This window comes from Emydura macquarii, unplaced genomic scaffold (assembly GCF_026122565.2).
Source record: "Emydura macquarii macquarii isolate MOO-44397 ecotype Brisbane River unplaced genomic scaffold, CSIRO-AGI_Emac_v2 contig_2362, whole genome shotgun sequence".
Lineage (NCBI taxonomy): Eukaryota > Metazoa > Chordata > Testudines > Chelidae > Emydura > Emydura macquarii.
The window spans coordinates 3,864,463-3,884,748 of NW_027132499.1; the positions used below are offsets into that span (position 1 = coordinate 3,864,463).

Below are 20,286 nucleotides of genomic sequence, written 5' to 3' on the forward strand. Positions count from 1 at the left end.
GATAGACACACAGGACCAAAACTAACTGGACAATGATCCCTCCAATATTCCTTCTACCTAGATTTAATTAGGAGAAGTGTTGACTTTAAAGTACTTCCTGCCTCTCCTCAAACTGTTGGCTTCCAATGCCTTATGAGGGAAGCAGGCTTCTACTCCCTGTAATGTTGTGAATTAGGCAAGCTGCCCCTGAGAGAGGCCAGTTATTGACTGACTGTTACATGTTACAGTCGGGGAAAAAAGCTATAACATTGCAAAGGCTCACAGAAATCTACAAACGGAGAATCTGAACATAGGACAAAATTACTATTATACAGATTTTTAACTTTTATAGTTTTTGTATTCTGCCTGTCAGATCTAAATCAGAATAAACTGTAAATGTGTTCCGTTTATTTTTATTTGTTTTTTTCCAAGAAATTTGAATTTGACTATGATTTGGGGGTGTGATATAGCGAGGGCAGAAGGCTGTAGGAAAGTGATTTACAGCAGATACGTAAGCCTCAGAATGCTCAGAGCTCTGTTCCCTGCAGATTAGCTGAGTCTCGTTAGGGGGCAATTAGGAGCAGCTGAGCCAATTAGGGACCAGCCCGGTGCTCCATAAAAGCCCTCTGCCCCCCCCCCCCCCCCCAACAGACAGGGTATGAGCTGGGAGGAGTAGGAGTGCTGTGCTGTGAGGAGGAACAGACCAAAGTGCAGAGATTCTGTGGAGGAACAGGCTGGAGAAAGGTACCAGGCTCAAGAAGCCAGAAGGAGGGGGAAAATTAGCCCAGGGGAAGAGAAGTGCAGTTGGGAACACGGTGCCAGCAGCACCTAGGTGCTTCTCATAGGGCCCCTGGGCTGGGACCCAGAGGAGTGGGTGGGCTGGGTCCCTACCCCTTCCTTGGGGAAGATGGGGTGACTAGAGATGCCCTGACCCACTACAAGCAACCAAAGCGTGAGACCCACTGGGGGAAGTCGGCTGCCTGCCACACGGACATAACTGCATGCCTTTAAAGACATTAAAAGCTGAAACCTAGCACAGATGCTGTGGATCCATGACAGAACCCTGACCTGGTTTTTTTTTAAACAGTCTCTTGGAGGAGCCCCTTCAGGGTGGCTGACCCCTGAAGGATCCCACTCTTCCTTCAGTGCAGGCCCTGCAGTCTCACTGCCTCTGAGACAGCCCCTGGGCTCCAGCACTCCTGCTTCACATGGTGATCTCTTCCAGTCTGTCCAATTGAGATAGACTCTTAGTCAGAGACTTTTACCCTCTTCAGGGACCAGTCCACCTCAGCAAGTATTTGTAGAGGCACCAAGCAGTGTTTTCAGAAGAGAGTCGGGGTTTAGTCTGCTGGAACACAGCATAGGAAGACCTTGGGGGTAGCATAGAGAAATAAAGGTGAAGACATAATTCATCTGACTAAGCCAGTGCATTTGGCCAGCCATGTTGCTATGGACTCCATTTCATGCTCTGTCTTTGTTCAAGGTGAGTGAAGCCCCACTTCTCCCAAAAGCCAACTCTTTATTCCCTGTCACCTCTCAGCCTTTGTTCTTGAGTTGGCCTCTGCTCAGCTTTCTTGTGTGTGTGTGTGTGTAGGAGAAATCTCCTCTTTCTTGGTCTCTGTCTGCTAGGTGTGAATGTTCTGATAATTGGGTATTTCCCATGGACTTTTTCGAATTCTGGAGTGCTAGGGATTGGTTTCAGTAGGTTCCAACCAGCTTCTTAACAACCCAGTCATTGCATTACAGGCAAGGTGACACACCCAGTGTCTCGTTTTACCCAAGAGCCGACTTAACCTTTTGTCTCCACTGAGTAGCAATGCAAAGTACAGAGGGAAATTGAGGCACACATAGCAGTTGTCAAAAATTACAAAAAGTCCCACTTCAGCGATTCACTTTCCCCAAGGTAGCCAGGACTATTTAAAAAAAAAAAAAGTGGCTGAGACAGCGTTGCAGTATTGTCCTAAAGTATTGCCATAGATGGCAGATGGGGCTCCATACTGGCATGAAATGTGCCCTCCGAACATAGAGATATCTAGGTAAGCTGGCGCAGTGTTACAATGATAGACTCAATCAGGCTGTATATTTTTGTTTTTTACTCCCGTCATGGGGAAGTTGAAAGATTATAGGGACTTTCCAATGTGTCTAATAGAGAGACAAATTAATAAAATGTGCATGTTCTGCATATAACAGGGAAGATGAAGGCCAGGACTGCATCAACCCCACGTGTACATTACCTCATCTCTTCTCTAACAAGTCATCTCTTTTCTTGTGAATTTCACAATACATGTTTAATCAGAGGGATGTTTGTAAGGATGACTGTGGTTAACAGAAGAATGGAAGAGCCCATTAATGTTGGCCCACTGTTACATAACAGTTCTTTCTTTGACCATATGTAGCCCTGAAACAAAGAAGCAAGAAGAAACCAAGTTAGGATTTTAATTTACAATGTTGAAAACTTAAAGGCCCCAAAACGGATTGTAGTCCAAGCCAACATTCTTTACATGGGTGTGGTGACCAGACACTATTTCTCTTGCACTCACATAATGCTCCAGTCCATTTCAAAGACTCTGCCTGAAGCAAAGTGAAATTCATGGTATGTTGTGTCTGGATAGAGTTGTTATACTCAGTGAGCCACTGTTCTATATTTTCCATTGTTCCCCAGGTGTTTATTCAAGACTGCTTCTTTTGTTTTCCTAGTTATTTCTTGACTTTTCTGAATTATTTCAGTAGATTCTTTATTGCTATACATTGAGACTTCATTGTAGTGTCATCTCTACTGTTCTCGTCTGAATATTTCTCTGGGTAGCAGTGTGTGCTGTCATTTCTTGCTCATGGACTGTGTCTGAATTTTATCACACATTCATGGATTAGTTATAAGCATTGTTTTTAGTTCAGTGGAATGTATGGTTTGTTTAGATGATTTATTTTCTCAGATATAATCCAGACCCAATTTCCTTAATTTCTTCCAGCTGTTCATTGGAGATTGTTCAATGATCTTCCCATCTATGGTAAAGTTCTGTGGTCTTTTGACTTAAGGTCCTATATGCTTCATTGTGCTTGTATCATATTCCTGTTACTCTGCATTTATCTACTTTCCGTTCTCCAGTTTCTTATCCTAGGAATTTTTTTTTTTTACTACAAAGTCTTGCCTCTTACTACCTTTAAAGATGTATTCTTTGTCATCTCATATCACCACAATGTGTTTGCTCATGTATTTTATATACCAAAGTTTAGACACTACTTTGTCTTAAAAAAAGAATCCCCCCCCTCCAAAAAAAAAAAAATCCAAACACTGCATCTTACAAGACATTGCCAAATGAAAGATTCTGTCAGATCATTTCTCATATTGCACTGGATGACCTCTTTAGCAGGTTGTCTTCAATTCTTTGGTCAGAATGAAGTCAGCCTTATTCTTGAAAGTTCTTTTTTAGAAGACAAATCTGAGGAACTGTGCCAGCTTGTGGTGGCAGTAGAGAAGGTTTTGGAACAAATTGATAAATTAAACAGTAATAAGTCACCAGGACCAGATAATATTCACCCAAGAGTGCTGAAGGAACTCATGTGTAACCTATCCCCTAAATTAGCTTCTCTACCAGAAGACTGGAGGATAACTAATGTAATGCCAATTTAAAAAAAAAAAAGGCTCCAGAGGTAATCCTGGCAATTACAGCTGGTAAAACTAACTCCAGTGCCAGGCAAATTAGTACTATAGTAAATAACAGAACTGTCAGGCACATAGATGAACACAGTATGTTGGGGAAGAGTCAACATAGCTTTTGTAAAGGGAAATCATGCCTCACCATTCTATAGGAATTCTTTGAAGGATTCAGCAAGGGTGATACAGCTGATATAGTGTACGTGAACTTTAAGAAAGCTTTTGACAAGGTCCCAAACCAAAGACTCATAGGCAAAGTAAGCAGTCATGGGATAAGGAGTAAGGTCCTCTCATACATCAGAAACTGGTTAAAAGATAGAAAACAAAGGTTAAGAATAAATGGTCAGTTTCACAATTGAAAGAAGTAAATAGAGAAGTCTCCCAATGATCAGTACTGGGACCGTTGCAGTTCAACCCATTCATAAACGATCTGTCTCTATCTAGTAAACAGTACTTACTTTCATCACATGAATCATTTGTTTCTATTAATTTTATGTCACAGTTTCGTGTTTTTTTTTTTTAAAGGGGGGTAAATAGGAGGTGGCAAAGCTTGTAGACAATACAAAATTTCTCAAGACTGTTTAGTCCAAAGCATACAGCTACAGAGAAATCTCACAAAACCACGTGACTGGGCAACAAAATGGAAGATGAAATTCAAAGTAATGCACATTGGAAAAAAATTCAGCTACACATAAAGAATGGTGGGTTCTCAATTAGCTGTTACCACTCTAGAAAGAGATCCTGCAATTACTGTGGATAGTGGTGATTTGATGAAAAATGAAGTGATAGTTTCAAAAAATCACCCTTTCCAGTGACTTTTTCCACTGGATTCTCATTTTTTAAGAAATCTGTTCCCTGTCCACATTGTTGCTCATGAGCTGGTTTCTGGAATACCAGTTATACAGCAGTAGCATTTGTCTATAGAATATTTCATAACTTTTTAGCCATAACAGAAAGTATGTACACCAAGATAAGCCCACCCACTTCTTCCTCATCTTTTAAATTGATTAGTGGAGTACTTTACACATGATGGCTGCAGGCTCAGAATCCAGGTCTTTAACATGGAAGCCCCCAATTTTATCCACTGTACAACATTGCCTTCAGAGTGACTAGACCACATTTGGTTATCCTATGCAACCACTGAATTCAGGTGATCCCTGATCACCAATAGTCATTGCTAACTACTAAATATTTTGGTAACATTCTGTGAAAGTCTGTCTAGTCCTCCTTCAGTGGCTGGTTCATAAAAGGGCTAGTAATTACTCTCGTGCTTAAAATAATAAATGCTTAAATTAGGGATGCAATGGATCAGGGATTCTGCTGCTGATCTATGTGGGTTGTGTGTGGTTTACACATTGAAATGGCTGACAGATTTTGTACCTAAACACTATGATTATCTGTAAATTGTGGCATGAACCACCAAAATGCGTGTGTTTCAGTCATTTATCACACTTTTTTTGTGTGTGAGATCATCTACAGGTCAGTGTGTTTTGATTTCTTCTGTGCCCAATACACAGAGGACATGAGTTTGTGACAAATTGCAGCTTGAGAGACTGGCTTTTTAGTGCACACTGTAAAGACTTACGCTTTTAGCTCTGCAGGTCATCAGTTCAGATGTCCTAGATGTTGGTTGTCATACTTGCAGGTATCCTGCATTGGTATGCCTGAAAGTTTCCAGTGAAGGGGGTGACCAACAGGCAGACTTGCTGGTATAATGTAGGCATATGCACCCTGCTGTTACGGCTGCTCCTGGTTATATCCAATTTACACAAGTCCATATGAAGCTCCAGAATGTTTTAAGTGATAGCACAGATTCCATCACAGAGGAACATTTCCACTGATAGCCTCCATGTTTGGATGTGTGACAGTATAACCTTTTTCTTGCTGTACTTACTTTTTTAGTAACTTTTAAATGAGGATAAAAATGTTAGACACAAAGAATTTAGAGTCATGTCACAGCATCTCACACTCTCCATCGGGGTCGACATAATCAGGAGCAACTTCAAAAGCACAGTTTCTCCCTCTGATTCCTAGGTAGGGGAGGCTCCCTTTTTCACTGACTCTGGGGAGCTAGCCACTGAGGAAGACCAAAGCTGTTCAAAACTTTCCAAGTGCATGGAATGTGTGACAATGCAATGTGCTGATCTACTGATATGAAAGCACATGAGGTCATTGGTACAGTTTTGCATTGGACACAAGTTTGATGAAGCTGGGGTATATGTTGATTTTTTGCACATCTCTTGGAGATGCGAGTGAAAGCATCATAGAACACTGGAGTATGCTGTCAGTGTTTTAGGTAGTATGAAGGCAGTAAGGAAAGGACAATTCTTTCCTCCTTAACTTATTTCCGTGCTCCTAAGGTTTTGGGAAGATAAGTGTGTTGTGCCCTCACCTTAACTGTCACTCTCAGACTTGCCCTCCGATGAGGAACAATAAGGATCTAGTTGGAGTGCTTAATTTTCTTGTTTAAGTTATTATGTTCCTCTTAAATTCCTTTTTAAGTACATTTAGATGTATATGATGCACCTATCATAGTCTATTAAATAAAGAGAAATATATGATTGCTAAACAAATACCACAGCCTAGTAAGAAAATACCTCCCAGATGTCTGGCTAGCGAAAATGCCTCTTGATTTAGCTTTCTATATTTACCAAATGATGGAAAGTTTTAGAATACAGTACCTGTTTTAAAAACATGCAATTTATGGATTTAATAGGGACATTTCACTAGCAAACACCAGAATATTTAACATATGAGAGATAAAATTAATTAGATGGACTGATCCCATATTGACAAATGAACTGTGATCAACTTCAATATTTGCCTGGCTATGATTTTATAAGGACTAAACCAATCATATGAAAAAAGAATTCATTACCAATGCACAATTTGATCCTGAGATACCTGATAATGTTGGTCACTGTAAGCTGGCGAATCCGCCCAGCAGGGGTACCGCAGCCCTTCCTCAGGCCCAGGCTTCTGAGGAAGTCCACAGCACCTGGCTCCAAGGGGAAAGTTAGCAGGTTGCAAGAGTCTATAGCCACTGGGCAGGGAAGAGTTGGAAAAGAGTCTGTAGCCCCAACACTTTGTATCCTCTGCAGCTGCAGGCCCAGAGGAGACAAGCACTCCCGGGGTGGCTAGGGAAGGGGGACGCAGGCTGAACGACACCACTGCGTCCCAGCCCAGTGCCCCACCAGTGGCAAGAGGTTCTGCCACTGGGTCAGCAGAGCTCCAGCCACAACACGCTGACACTGGTGTGAGTGTAAGCTCAGCCAGACTATAGTCAGCTGCCCGGGTGACTTCCTCCACCCTGAACCCGGGAACCTGGAACCAGGGGTCTTCCTCAGATTCTCCAGGGTAGGTGGCTAGAGAGTCCCATCAGTCCATCACCGGTGGCCGGCGGCAGGTCTGGAAACTCCTTAGGGCTGTCAGTGGTGGCAGCTCCTCCAGGTCACAGGGCCCTGGTGGGTCCTCCAGCACACAGGGCTCAGGCAGCTCTGGTGGGTCCCAGGCAATGGGCAGCTCCTCTAGGTCGTGGCTAGCCTTGGAGGTTCCCTCCCAGTCAGCGGTCTCCAGTACATCTTCCCAGTCACTAGGGCCTAGTAGCCCTGGCAGGCCCTTGAGGCTCCGGTCAGTGGAGGGTTCACGCTGCCCCTCTGCAGGGCCTGGGTCGGGCTCCAACCACAGCCTCAGGGAAGGAGCATCCTTCTGTAGCAGCAGCAGCTTCCCCCTGACTGAGCTCCTAGGCCAGCCTTTTCTACTTCCCCTTCCTATCTCGGCTCCACCCCTCTGCTCCTGGGGTCTGTGGCCTGCAGTGTCCTGATCCATCCAGCAGGGATGTCATGGCCCTTCTTCGGGCCCAGGCTCAGAGAAAGACCACAGCACCTTGCTACAGTTACATTTGGAAGGCACATGGACACATCCCTGTTTTGTACCTTTTGTAGAAATCAGATCAGTAACCAAATTCTTTGGTGAGATTGCTGAACATTCCTAAACTATTTCTAATACTAAAAATATTCTGCCAGGAAAAAAAGTGAATCTAATGTTACCACCTATCCATAAATGTGAAGTCAAGGCCAGGATGACCTTTTTTTATTCTAATGGCCAGGATGACACGGTTCATAAATTTTATATTGTCCAAGGTGCCAAGGGGTACATTAGTTTAAAAGCTATAGTCACTGCTTCCAGGCCTGTTGTTATTTATTAGTATTGTTTCTAAAGGATTTTAGTCATCTATCTTAGTCACTGATAAGTTCCACCAGCAGCCACAGTGCTGATTTAGCATGCCAGGAGCAGCAGCAGAGACTTTGCACTGTGGAGAGAATCAGCAGTGTCTGAAATAGCAATGTTACACATCGGTTGTTTCATCGTAACCTTTAGAGGTCTTTACATTTCTCTGGGCCCAGGGTTCCATACTCCTTAACCTGGCTCCACCCCTGCAAAATATTTTGAAAAGCTGACATATTAAAATGAGCTCTTCCCATGCCCTCCCCTCCCCTCCCTGCCCCCCCTTAAAATGTGATGTTAATCCTTGTCTCTACTGGGATTTGTTTCCTAAAAAACATATCCCACACTAGCACTTCCACAATTGCTACAACAGGTGGTGCTGAACCAGTGGTAGCAAGAAGGAAATCATCATAGTGTGGGCACAGCAATAGGTTTCAGCAGAAAAAGGCCTCCAAAACCCCACATCTCCCTTTCTATCACTTTACTGGAGTGTTCAAAACTAGCTCTTTGCTATCTAAGTTAGAGAAACAATAGCTTTATATCTTCCTCACTAATGGTCTGGGGGAGGTTGGCATTTAAAATCATTGGCTTTTCCTATTTGGCACCATTATCATAGCCTAACCAGAGTTTACAAAGTAAAAGCTGTTTGGTGGACTCAACTCATCCTCTAGTAGGCAGCAGACAAAGCAGCAAACTCTTCTAACATCTACTGTGGTGCATGGCCCCTTTTGTCTATCACAGATCAAGGCAACAGCACCTGTATTTCCCCTCAGTGATCCAGCAAGGGTACCCACTCTCAGGCTTCCAGCTCCTCCAGCTATCACCTCTCTGGAGAGGAGACACCCTGATCAGAAGGGAGAGAGAAATGTCTCTTCAGGGTGAACAGTTTCCTGTCTTCACTAGGTTATTTCCAGCAGAGGCAGGCTACCCAAGCAGGCCTGCTTACTTTCTCTTCAGAGATGATTAACGTATGACCGTTCACAGTTAGTTACCACATAGATCTTCTTATGCAAGCCTATTTTATTCTTAAGGTAAAAGTACTACGGAAAAAAATTAAAAACAATAAAAGGACATACACACTTGCTAATAAGCAAACCAGAGATCACCTCAACCGTAACATGGGCTCTGGCAGAAGCAGTTCTTCAACATCCCACCCAAGTGGTTTCCTTGTGATTTCAAGTTCATCACAGCTTCATGTCAGAACAAGCACTCAGTCTTATGGGGCCTAAGTAGGACCGCAGTGAGAGGTACAGTAGGATATTTTAAAAGCCTAAAACAAATCATGAAAAATATTCAAGGGATTGAGACATAAGAAAAGAGAGGAGGAAAAGGAACTAAAGATATGAAGGGAGAAGAGTGACCACAGTTTAAAGGTATGTGCTCACATAACTTTTCCCTCCTTTGACATCATAGGCCTTATTCTTCACTCACGCCAGTGTAAATGATAAGTAAATCTATCAAAGTCAACAGTATCTAATCAGCATAGCTGCTGTAAGGAAAGTAGAATCAGGCTCTGAGTTGCAACAGAGAATTCTTTCGCAGGTGTCTTTGTGCATTTCTTGCTACTGGTAAGGTTATGGAGAGGAAAGATTCACTCCATAATGATCTATAGTGTGCTGGAGTTATTCGGACTCTTTGCACTGGACATTAGTTGTCTTTGCACTAGGCCTTTGCTGAGCTAACCAGAATGTTTAATTTGTGAAGTAGCATCTGTTTAACATTTCAGCTTCTGTGGTAAACCAATCATTCTTTGTCAAGATTATTATATAGTTCAGAGAACAAATATTTGCTTTTCAATTACAGAGATGTCATTTTAGTGGGTTTTCCTTCCCAGTCACTGGATTTAATATTTAAGGAATTCAAAGGTAAAATTTCCCCAGGTCAGATTACAGAGACCCTAGGGGCTTTTTGCCTTCCTATGCAGCATGGGGCTGGGTCACTTGCAGGTTTAAACTAGTATACATGGTAGATTCTCTGTAAGTTGAAGTCTTTAAATCATGATTTGTGGAGTTCAATAACTCAGCCAGAGGTTAGGAGTGTGTGGGTGAGTTCTGTGGCTGCAATGTGCAGGAGGTCAGACTAGATGATCCTGATGGTCCCTTCTGACCTTAAAGTCTATGAATCTCTAAGGCCTGATTTACACTTACCCGGTGATTCAGCAGTAGTTGAGTGGAGTTATACAAGCTACTCAGAATAGCTTGCATAACTCCCGTCGACTGCGGTGCTTCCCTTTGCGCAGCATCTTCCCTGCACTGCACCAACAGGAATGCAGTTCCCGTTGACAAGTGCTATACCACTTGAGGGGGTGGATTACCAGCGTCGACTTCTGTATCGATTGAGCGGGTCTTCACTGACCGCTCAATAGATCCAGATAGGTCGATCTGATGGCACTTTTCATTGTGAAGGTAGACTAGAAAACAAGTACTAGCTCCCTCCTTTGATCTCTCAGAGCTGGGTGGATATTGCAAAATCTCCATTCTTACTTTGTAATAAACTGGCTTTGGACATACACATTCCCGTTTTGGACCAGTTTCACACCAGTGTAACTCCACTGACTTCAGATTTATTATAAAATCAAGCCTTTTGGGTTGGTTATCCAAAAACTTTTATGCAGTCAAATTTTACAAATTTTGTGAGCATTCAAAGACACTACATTTAAATTCACATGCTTGAGTGTGCTTGCATAAGCAACTAATGGGGAAAAGAAACAGTAATATGGAACTCATTAGACTAATCACAACTAATTAACCAGCTAGAATTGCTATTTTTAATACACGTATAAAAAAGGCACAGAGCTAAAAACATTCCTTTTTCACCCCCAAAATAATTGAATGTCTTTGAATAGCAAATTTAAGGTAATCATGATCTGCTCATAGACATTCTGCACTGAGAAAAAGTGTTGGATCAGTATTGGCTCAGCTCTAATATCCCTCATAATGATATATCTTCATGCAGCTGGATCACTGTACTCTGGATTCATCCCAGTAAAACCTTCTTCTGAAAGTTGCTTCTTACAGGACAATTTGTGGCATATAGCAACTGGCTGATTAAAAAGCAGTGCAGAGCTATCCTGCCCAATGAGTAGCTCAGAAAGGAACCAATTCCCTGCCTCTCCTCCACCCTCTTTGGGGCACTGTAGATCCATGAATTGCACTGAGGAAGCAGTCCGTGTGCTCTCTGATATGCAGGGACTTTGACTGTGTCAGGCCCTTGTGTAGGTTGCACAAGGATAGAGAAGGTGTTTTTTGCATCACCCTTTATTGCCCGCCAACATATTCTTGCCCAATCTGACCATATTTCAATTATGTCCCAGCACCCATCAAAAAGCACTTCTTGTGCCATTCTCACGGGTTATTGGGGGTGTGGGGCATGGAAGTGGCACTTCAACAAGTGCCTCCAAACATCTACCAGCACCAATCATAGATTGAAATGGCAGCTAGTTACTTCATTCCATTTCCCTCCATGCTTCCATCCTCACCCAACAACTAATCTGTGACCACTGTCTTTCCAAAAATCTTTGTTGACATAATTTTAGCCTTGAGATTAGGGATGGGCCAGTGAATTTGGATGAAATAAGAACTGAAGCAATGTCATTGCTATATAGTTGCTTCATGCCAAGATCCTGGTTTAGAGGTGGAGAGGGTCCTTCTCTCTCCCCACTATCCCTTTTAGATCCTCTGTGAAAAGCTCATTTATTAGGGCTTTTCAGAGGGGGCCAGCATTTGATCCTAAAATGTGTGTGGATGAGCTGAAACAGAATAATGACAATTTAATGACAATTGGTTGGCCAGATTCTCAGTGGTGTAAATCAGTGTAGCCCCAATGAATAGGGATATTTCAATTTATAACAGCTAAAGTTCTGACCCAACATTATCTATTTCACCACTTGTCAGTTGACAAGAAGCATCCAGCTAATTTGGGATTGTAGCCAGAAGTTTGGGATTGTAGGTGAATCTTGAGGACAGTACCACCACATTTTCCCCCCACAGTCTGAACCTCTAGAGACCTATTGAGTTAAGGGCGGGACACAAATTGTCATTAAATCATGCTATTGTGCCTTCTCTCTACTGTGGTGTGAGATCCAGGCAGACTACATCAGCTGTTTTTTTCTTTCGGTTTTCTGGTTTATGTGGGTTTGTCATAAATTTGAGATGATTCAAATATAATAATTTACAATTAACAGAATTCTTGGAAACATTGCTTTTCTTCACTGGATGAAATGCACTGTTCCAGGCTGCACTGTGAGAGCTCTAGTATGTTTGGAAACATGAGAATCAGTTTGTTCCTGCAGGGGGCATTGCACTACAATAAAAAAGAGCAGTCGAAGCAGACAAGGATTTTCATTTTTACCAATTTGTGTCTTAAACGTTTATGGCATTAGTCCATCAAGTCTTTTCTCTTTATTTTATTTTCACAACGTGGCATTGGATTTATATAAAACCTCTAATAAAATTTTTCTCCACTGTTCTTAATGCTGTAGTTAAACATAAATAAGACTTAAACTTCTCACTACTGATGAACAGTTTTCAGTACTCCTGCTTTTGCTGATATTGATGATGAGGATAGTGATTGTGTTTAAAATACAAAAAGGAGGAAGGGAAAGGGACATAAAACAATAAGATCACATTAGTATAACTTGGCAATAGTGCCTGTTGAATATTATTCACTGAATCAATTATTTGACAAATTTTGCTTTTTTTTTTTTTTTTTTTTTTTTTTTGGGGGGGTGAATCACTCTACTCTGTGTGCGTGCGTGCGTTCGTTCGTGCGTTCGTTCGTTCGTTCGTTCTGCAGGTGTTAATCAGCTCTATTAAACAAGAAGGTTCCTAATCTAATTCTATTTAATATGCATTTGGAAAAGAGCTGATAGAAAACATATTATTACTTATATAATTGGACAAAGAATTTTAACTTACCCTTCCTTTTCACTAAGGTCTTATCTATACTAGGATTTTACAGGCTCATAATGCCCAATGAGTGCAGCTCACTTGATGGAAGTAGTGTTGATTAGGGTCGGACTCAGACAGGTTATCACTGGTGGAGATGCATCCATTGGGAACCACAGATCCAAAAGTCCTAATGTAGACAAGGTCTAATTATGTGTATAAAATGGATACAGTGATCAGCTGGCTTAAGGATTTCACTGAATCATCAAAGGAAACCAGTTTCTTGGGTACAAGTCCATGGAGATTCTTTTTCCTTCATGTATCAGGCTTGAGGAGCTAGTGAGAGCAGGTGCAGCTGCTGGAAGAAGGAATAGATCTGGCTGCTGAGAGATGCCAATACTAAGTGAAGGAAGCACTCCAGAAGCCACCCTGTGGGAAAGTACAATTTCTGCTCCATAGGTAGGCCTGGTAGCCTTCAGTCCCTGCTTGCTCTACTGATGTTCAGTCCCTAAAATATTCATTTTATTTCCCCACACACACACACCATCATCAGTCAGACCCTGGCTGGCAGATGTCCTTGTGTCCCTCAAGCTACACTTCTTTGTTTCCACTCCTCCAATGCACATTATTGCCTTGTAGGGAAAAATGGGTTCTTGACTGTTTTGTCCTTCCAGAAAGGAAATATTTATATCCTATTATGTTTTTGTTGATTTATCAAAATGGTTATCAGTTTTTAGGAGAGCCAATTCAGACATCATAAAGTGGGCCAACATAGACCTAAGAGACATGTCAATTTAGCATGTCTGTAAGAGGACTAGTTAGTTGTGATTTACAGTAGCCACAGATAAAAGTTCCCAAATGGAGCCATATTTAGTCTGACTCATTTGAAAAATACTCTGGTTCTAATTACACCAGGGAAAACAGGATTCAGTGCAGCTTGCAGACCAAATAATCATGGATTAGATGCTTCATTCAAAAGAGGTAATTTTTATTTCCTGATTTTGAATTCATCCATGAAGTCCCTATAAACTGTATTGATCTGTTGACTGTATTTTTCAAATCTGAAGGCAGGAGGAGTTTGACAGTGTGCTTCTGAAACAATGCATTTTGTGATGATTTCTTGACAACAGAAACAATCAGCAGAGAACCGTTCACTGGAGAGTTGTCTAACTTGCCCTTGTGTTCTTCATACAAGAGTCCCTGTAGCCAGCTTTCTCAGGATTGTATAGAAGTCTGTCAGGAACTGTGGGACCAAGTTAATCCATATTTTCTATGGCCAGTAGGGTTAGATAAAAAGGTTCTTTTCTAGTCACTGCTTCAGTACCTTTGCCAACACTTGCTGGAGTACTGGAAAGGAGAAAACATATACAGAAATTAGGAGTAATAATAGTGGATATTATTACTGCTGCCTTCTATGAAACTATTCTGAGGTAAAAATCAGTCTTATTCTTCTGAAGTATGGTGTACTGATCTACTTTCAGATAACGCACTCTAAGAAAAATATATAGGGATTAGTTATGGGAGGCTTCTTCCAATAGGTCTTTGTCCCTTTTTAAGCCATTGGCTATCACCATATCAGTCTGTGACATGCACTGAATGGTTATATAACTTCCAGGTTTTTTACAGCCACAGTGTAGATCCTTTCTTACTAGTTTTCTCCCTGGTTTGGACAGGTAATACACTTCTGTACTGTTATCTAACACCATTCATATGAGGGTGCTCTGAAGCATTGGTAACCTGTTGAGTGCTTTCTAAATCAAAAACAGCTGTAATATGTTTATGCTGAACAGAGCAACTGTTAAGTTTCATAAAGTACTTATACTACAATGCTCAAAATAGGCTCCTGTGATTGTTTTTGAGACATCTATCTAGCATTTCTGGGGTCAGAAAGTCTATGAAGGAGTAAAGAGTCTGTTGGCATTAGGTCCCCTCCTCACCACAAGCATTCCAGCCAAGCAGCGAATAACAGGGAAATTCTTGCTTCCCAGTTGGTGAAAGATTTTTTTCCATATAACAAACATCTCTGGATGTTGCTGGAAGACTGATTAACCCTTGGAAGGGCCAAGGTATGCTGGTAGCCTTGCTAAATTCCTTTATATGACAGAAGGAAGAGTCATCACCTCTTGACACACATTTGTTATAGTTTTTCTCTTGGGCCAAGAAATGTCAAAGGTCAAAGCTGTGGCATTTAGGTTGAATCCAGGAAGTCTAAATTGAAGATTTGGTTTGGAATGAATTTTCCACATTTACCAAAAAAAAGTGAGGTCCTTAACAGATGTTTTGTGGCTGAGGTATGCAGCTTTATGAACAATTTAGATGCTGCTCCATTCAAGATATGGTTTTAAGATTAGCTTTTTTTTATTTCCAGAGCCTTGGGACATGAATGAAAGGTCACAATTATATAAATGTCTTTAGGACAATGTAGAGGCCAAAAATCATAGCCCACCATTCCTTCTCTGGAGAATCTTAGCAATTGTTGTATACTTTGGTGCATGGTAATGCTGAAAAGTTTTTCTTGCATCTTATCATTTTCTATAATCACTTTTAAGTTCATACACAAGACTTGGAGTCTACAGAAAAAATTTACTGTTTGAGTTGTAGAACTTTATGGTTAGTGGTCTTAGAATTGGGTGCTGAAAATACAGATCTTATCCACCTTCTTGGAATGTTTTCATTTTGTACCATTTCTGAGGCCTACAATTAAACTTCCCTCAATAGTAGTAGGTACTTCAATCAATAAAGGAATTAATAAATGAGGTTCTATGGCCTGTGTTTTGCAAAAGGTCAGACTAGATGATCATAATGGTCCTGACTGCTTTAAAATCTATGATCACTTCCTCTAGAGTCAAAGAAGTATCACCACCTCAAATTATTTGTGAAAGAGGGATCCCCAGCACCAGATTGAAAATTAAAATTCAGTTTTACCCTAACTTTAGCACAGACAGTAGTGGATTTAACTGTTCTGAGTAGTATACCTGACGTTGCTAGAGATTGAATTGGCATGATCAATAACTCTCTAATTTCAGAAGGGCTGAAAGTCTGTGAAGTGTTAAATCTTTTAGCTTGTAAGTCAGTGACCATAAACTACCTAGTTGTGCAAGCTCTCTGTGCTGTTGTGGTCATCCCATCTCAGTACACAGCAGGCAAGATAGAGAAGAGCCTCTCTGAAACTGGAAACATGTTTGGGAGTGACCATCCCTATCATTATTTCCAAAATGTCACCTTGAGTGTTTACCCTCATATTCCAATTTTGACCCAGGAACTGACAGATGGTCATGTTGAGGAAGTTTGAGTATATAAGGGAGAACTTTATCAACCACAGCAATCTGAAGTATCCAATCTTACTTGGTCCTAGTAATACTGCAATCTGTTCGATCCATCATTGACTGACAACCTTGCATGTGTTGTAAAAAATAATAATCTTCCATGCACTGGGAATTAAATGGGGATATAATTTTTATCTTTTTTCTTCTAGAAAAGTCTATGCAATCCATCCACCTCAGAAGGAACCCCATTTGCCTTCCACCTTCTATCTGCCAGTGTGCACCCAATTTCAAGTGGCTTCTTTGCCCCTCATTTTCTTTTTACAATGTTTTGGGTTGTAAATGATGGTGGCAGACATCTGAAGACTTCATTCACTAAACTCCCCTTCATATTGCACAGGAGCACAGTGTTTCAGTTGACGGGGGGGGGGGGGGGAATCTTCCTCAAAGGGGCAGTTGGACCATTCAAAGCATTGCATTGAAAGCTTTCCTCCTGTATTTGCAAACTGCTGGTATGAGAGATTAAAGCACTCACTCTGTGGGGGAAAAAAAGAATGCCAAAAAATTTGGATCCATAAAAAAGGAGGAAGATTTTTTTTCAATTGTGCCCTCTAGCTGAGGATAACATATTTTAAGGCCCAGGTAGGAAAAATGAAGTGATTTTGTTTAGAATACTCACTGGCCATTGTGGTTTAAATGAAGCTCTTTTTTGAATCAGTGAACACAAAGATGGATTATGTACACCCAGTAAGGTAGAAGAAACAATTGATCCCCCTTTATGGGTATAGGAGGGCTTTGATAAAGAAAGGGAAAGGCTTTTTGAAGAATTTAAATGTCTTAGGGTGACAAATGTTACAGTACATTATTTAGTAAAAATATCTGGGAAATGGGGTAGTATTAGAAGGCATTGTTACATTACCTGAAAGACATAGGGCAGAATGAGAAAATATAAACCATTAGGTATTTAAGAATTATACATGGTGTAAGATATAGATTATCCCGTGAAGTCTGCTTTGCCATTTAAAAAAAAAAAAAGAGGGACTGCAGGTAGAGAGTCTGCAATCACTCCCTGGGAATAGAGAGGTGGTGAGGAGGAAGACCCAGAAGAAGAAGAATCCTTGGGATCCTAGAGTGATTAGAGAAGGCTGGCAAACATCTGGGGAGTCATTAAATGGCCACTTGGATGAAGCAGACCCTAGTGAACACTCTGAAAGAAGGGCAGGATTTGGACTACTAGCAGGAGAGAACCTTTGGAGACATTCCGTGGAGGAACAGAGCAAGGAGAAAGTAAGAGGAAAGAGCAGCAAGGATTGGGATTGCACAGGTTATAGGGTCCCTGGGTTAAAACCTGGTGAAATGGGAGCCAATGACAGGGTAGCATGAGCCCAGAGAAGGGGATAATTATATTTGGAAAGACTTAAGGCAAGGATGTGACATCCAGGGGCCAAAGACCCTTTTTTGAGGACACTGGACTCTTTTATGTTGGGCTTTCTTTTACCTCAAAGGGATGGGCTAAATCGTGACCTGTTGAATTACAGGAAAAGAAGACCATTCCTGCAACCATCAGCAAGGGCTGCTAGACAGGTGCTGAAAGACAACATTTACGTTATGCCTGGCCCAAGGAGGACTTCCTGCCTTGAGCAAACCCCTTCACAGGTCTTTTCAGGTTCTTTGGGTCTCAAACATAGGCCTGCCAAACAAGATAGCCTTACCCTCTGCACAACCACACCAGATGATCAGATAAAGGTACTGCAGCTAATATCCCACCACGAGAGGCTTCATCCACTGACTCAGTTAGGTCAGGTGACCAGCAGCAGACTGCTGATTGGAAACCACTGGGCATAAAGCTTCCTGTTGCTGTCCTGCCCCTTGTCTGAGCAACTAGTTGTTAGACCTGCTGCTGACCACATGCCTTGAGACCAAATTCCTGCCTCCTTGCCTAGATCCCGCTTCTTGTTCCTGTTACCACACCTTGATCCTTGTTCATGCCTCCTTCCTGATGTTGTGCCTTGTTCGTGGTTTCTACTTCCTTGCCCTAAATCCAGTGACTGACTGCAGCCAGACATTTGGCATGATTTCTGTTTCCAATTCCAGCTTAATCCTTGGTGTGGCTACTGACTCTGACCCTGGCACTGACCTTTGGCATGGCACCTGCCTCTGGACTGATCCTTGGCGTGACTTTGGACTCTGAGTCTGGCTTTGACCTTTGGCATGACTTCCAACTGTGATCTTGACTCCACCCACTGGCTCTGACTGCTAAGTCAGACTGCCCTGTTATGGGCCCTAACAGATCTTTTATCATGGGCAGGAACAGATAGATAGTTCCCGGGAAGGAGTTTGATCAGATAACCAAGCAGTTGTGAAACTAGCAGGCTGGAACAGAATCAGGTGTGACCATAAAAAAGATCTTTTTAAGAAACTTCTTCAAGAAAACCTGAAAGTCACAAAGCCATTGAGTGGGAGACCACATTGCAAGGGAGCAGGCACTCCTTCATTCAGCCATATGAGCAACAATTGTACAATTTGGGACTGGAAATTTAGGACTTATATAATGCAAGGGATCTCAGATTTCAATGTGAGACAAGTAACCCTTACTAGATGTCCTCTTAAAGGTGTAAGTGGTTACTTAATGAAATAGTGAAACTTTTTTTCCTAATCGTCTCTTATTGGCTTTTACATGTTGCTACAGAAGCAAAAATAACTATGTTCAATTTTACAAATGACATGCTTAAAATTTCAGATATAAAATGGATATTATTTTTTCCTGGAGGCAAAGAATGGGGCCACACCCTGAACTAGTGTAAATTGGTGAAGATCTATTTTACACCATCTGAGGATCTTATCTTCGTATAGGTATATTTTGAATAATGTTGCTTGTCTAAGAATTGGCATATAACACACTGTTCTTGTACTTGAAATTATTAACCCTGGGACTGTTTTCTCAAATGGTGAGGGACATCTACAAAAGAATGCAGAGCTATAAACTTGGATTTGTGGTTATGAGCTATGGCTAGGGTTTCCAGAAAGATAGGATTTTCGACAGTTGCAGAATTGCATGTCTTGAACTTCAAATATTAATTGTCAGCAAGACAGGCTTCAGACAGAGTTAAAGTTTACTGATGACTGGAGACAGACATTTTGGCAGTCCCAATCCCCAGTCTGCATTTCCTGAGCATAAACACTAAAAATAATAGAATTAATCATATTTTACTGGCAATGGAAATGAAAATGATTTTTTTTTTTTGGATGATGCAGATTTTCCTATTATACATAATCTTTCATGTAAAGAAATTAGTTTGGACAAGTGGCCTTTCTTTAGTTACCAGCGCCAGTCCATTCAGTCTAGTGATCTGACCACCCTACTTTAATGTGGAACACAGGTGACTAATGAATGAGAGCAGGGGAAGAGAAGAAACATATTCATATGTAAAATGTGACAGTTTAACTTTTTTTAAAGAGAACATAAATGTAATATGAATAAAATATTTCTTCATTTGTCTGCAGTCATCTCTCCTCCCAGTTCATCTGCATGTTGTTATGGATATCCGTATCTTTTCACAGAAGATCTCTCAAGATTTGATCAACTCTATTTAAATGACCTTTGTTGAACTGATTGAAACTACAAAGTCTCAAATGTACTAAAGCCTGAAACCCTTTGCATCCAGTAAGCACTACCAAATAAGCAATTTTATATTTTACCTATATCAGAAGGGGTGTTTGGCTATCTTACCCTTAAGCAGCTATACTTGGATATAACCATCCTGATTTTAGTGGGATGAATGTGTGTAAATAAAAGTTACATTTAGCCTAAGGGTCAGATCATCTTTAATATGAGTGCTATCAATCAGGATGCTGAAGGCTTCTCTGGAAGATTTCATGTCTCCTATTTATAGTCTTCCTTGGTCTTCCTATTACCCAGGGAAGATGGGACAGCATTCTAAGACTACCACATTTTATAACACACTGTAAAACTACAAGCAAAACCCAAATTTTAATAGGCACAGGATCTAATTTAGTTTTTTACTCTGTTTGCTAAGTATATTTTACAAAGGAAAAAAAAATTGTTCTGTCCTGTGTGAAGCATGGGGATGATTCCACCTTTTTTTCACTGAGTCAAATCCTAACTTTCACCCCTTTGTGGGGTGAAGTTGAGAAAGTGGGCCTTGGTTTGGCCAAACTCTAAGTAAGCAGGATACAATTGGAATCCTTATGAGGAGCCACCGGTGGTCACCCACACTCTTCCCCTGAAAGCATAGTCTGGGATTCCATTCCCCAC

General features: G+C 41.3%; 1 long non-coding RNA gene across 1 annotated transcript; it reads left to right on the plus strand.

Moving 5' to 3' along the window:
- The first annotated feature begins 648 nt into the window (after nucleotides 1-648).
- Nucleotides 649-19,815, plus strand: LOC137161620 (uncharacterized). The gene is made up of 3 exons (XR_010922142.1): nucleotides 649-723; nucleotides 18,751-18,863; nucleotides 19,515-19,815. It is a non-coding gene; the product is annotated as an uncharacterized lncRNA (long non-coding RNA).
- Nucleotides 19,816-20,286: the final 471 nt, after the last annotated feature.